The sequence below is a fragment of the Chenopodium album genome, chromosome 10 (assembly GCF_948465745.1).
Source record: "Chenopodium album chromosome 10, dcCheAlbu1.1, whole genome shotgun sequence".
NCBI classification, from domain to species: Eukaryota; Viridiplantae; Streptophyta; class Magnoliopsida; order Caryophyllales; family Amaranthaceae; genus Chenopodium; species Chenopodium album.
In genome coordinates, this window is record NC_137843.1 from 54412375 (window position 1) to 54414748 (window position 2374).

Below are 2374 nucleotides of genomic sequence, written 5' to 3' on the forward strand. Positions count from 1 at the left end.
AGATGTTAATTTGATATTAAAGGCTGTATTCAATAGGAACTTAGATCTAGTAAATTGCGAGAGCCTGTTAGATCTATGTTGGTTAATAAATTGCAAGAGCCTGTTAATCATGTTATTTGTGCAATGTTAACTGTTGATTGTTATGTTTTATCCCGGAATATTAATTATTGGTGAACCTATGACCCTAGGCCTTCTTATTATCGACTTTCTCCTTAAACTTGATCTTCGTAGTATAATTTCACATTACAAACAACAAATTGGTTACTTTAATAATTTAGATTATATTAATTAATTAGGAGTAGAAAGACCAGTTTCCCTGTGGATTCGACCCTACTTCCTTATCTACTTTAGTTAGAGGATTTAGGTAATACTTTTGATTAGGTGATACGACTTTATCCTGTCAAAATTTGGCGCCGTTGCCGGGGAAACGGTTATATTTTTTATTTCTAATTGTTTTTGTAGTCTAGATTATTTTCCTTCGTCCCGGAGAACATAAGTTCTTTGGGACAGTTCTCATATTTGTTGTTTAGTTCTTTGTTTATGCCCAGGTGTTCCAGATCAGGCTACATTCCATTCGATCCTGAGATCGAGCGCTCTTTCCATAGGCAAAAGAATTTATACAAGCAAATACTGGCGAGTTCTGGTGGTGAAATTCCTAGAGACCCTTCATCTGATTCTAGTGATCCAGACACTTCTTCAGAATCAGAATTAGAGATGGGAGAAAATCCATCTAAAAAGCTCAGCGACTATTCTCAGCCATCTTTGGCGCATTTTCCCCACCTTTCTCCTATGCCAGATCCCGAGGGAGTTCAATTCGAGATCAAGCCCCAATTCATCACGATGATAGAAAGGAAGCAATTTAGTGGAGCTAAGGGTGAAGACCCAAATCTACACATTGCTGACTACTGTCAATATTGTAACACTATAAGGCAAGCTGGGGTCATGCAAGACCAAATAAGGGAGATTCTCTTTCCTTTCTCTTTATGTGGAAAAGCTAAACTGTGGTTTAATGGTTTAAATAGAACCGCACTTGGCATTACTAATTGGGAGACTCTTGTTTTGAATTTTTATAACAAGTATTACCCTGCAGAGAAAACAGCTCTATTGAGAAGCGCAATTCAAAATTTCGCCCAAGAGCCAGATGAGTCACTGTATGAAGCTTGGGAGAGATTCAAAGACCTGCAGAGAGAGTGCCCTCATCATAACTTAGCACAGTGGCAGTTGATACAAGCTTTCTACAATGGGATCGGAAATTCTTCTAGAGCAATTTTGGATTCTGCAGCTAATGGGAGGTTTATGAACCTCAATGTTGATGATGCAGGTCAGGTTATTGAAGATATGGCGATCCATAATTCCCAATATGGGAATCCTAGAGGTTTTGCAAACAAGGGAAAACACCACGTCGATTCTGTATCCTTTTTGCAATCTCAATTAACCTCTATTTGTCAGAAATTGGATAACCTTACTACTGCTAATTCTAAAATAGCTAATGTTTCTGCAATTGATAATAATGCTAATGATGCTTTCTGTGAAAATTGTGGAATTGTAGGTCATTGGGAACATGAGTGTAGGAGTTCCATGGAGCAGGTTAACGCTTTTCAGTCCATCAAGCAAAATAACCCATACTCCAACACCTATAATCCCGGGTATCGGAACCATCCTTATCTTTCCTACAAGAGTACTAATGTGCAAAATCCCACACCTCCATCTCCACAACAACCACAACAACCAGCACCACCACCTCAGCAGAAATATTACCATCCCAATGCTGGCCAGAAAAACCAACCACAAACTCCTCCACCACCTTCTGACCCAGCTTTATCAGAAATTAGAGCGATGTTAACTAGTATGCAAAAGCATATGGAGAGTAGAGACTCACAAATTGACTCGATTGTAGCCCAAAATAAAGTCATAGATACTCAAATTGCACAGTTAGCCGCTGCTCTTCAGGTTCGCCCACAAGGAGCCCTACCATCGCAACCAGTACAACCCACAGATCAGGCGTTTGCAATTACCCTCAGGAGTGGTTCCCACTATGATGGGCCTCCTATGCCCAAAGAAGATGAACCTGTTTCAACAGAAATTGCTAATCCTGATTCCTTTATACCAAGGGATATTAATCCTAGCCCTGCAGGGTTAAAGGGTAGTACTAATATTTCTAATGTTACATTGCAGGGTAAAACTCCAGGGAAGGTTGTAACTCAAGACAGGAATAATGATGTGCAACAACCAATTATCAAACTACCATTCCCAAATCGACATTTGAAAACCACCATGGATAAGCAGTTTGGTAAGTTCCTTGACATGGTGAAGGATTTGCAGGTAATAGTTCCCTTTACAGAATTAATCACGCAAATACCTGCATATGCAAAAT

At 39.5% G+C, this 2374-nt stretch overlaps 1 non-coding gene across 1 annotated transcript; it reads right to left on the reverse strand.

Annotated features, from left to right (window-relative positions):
* Window positions 1-1101: 1101 nt before the first annotated feature.
* LOC145565850 (small nucleolar RNA R71) lies at window positions 1102-1208 on the reverse strand. The gene has a single exon (XR_014095217.1). It is a non-coding gene; the product is annotated as a small nucleolar RNA R71 (small nucleolar RNA).
* Between the last annotated feature and the right edge of the window lie 1166 nt (window positions 1209-2374).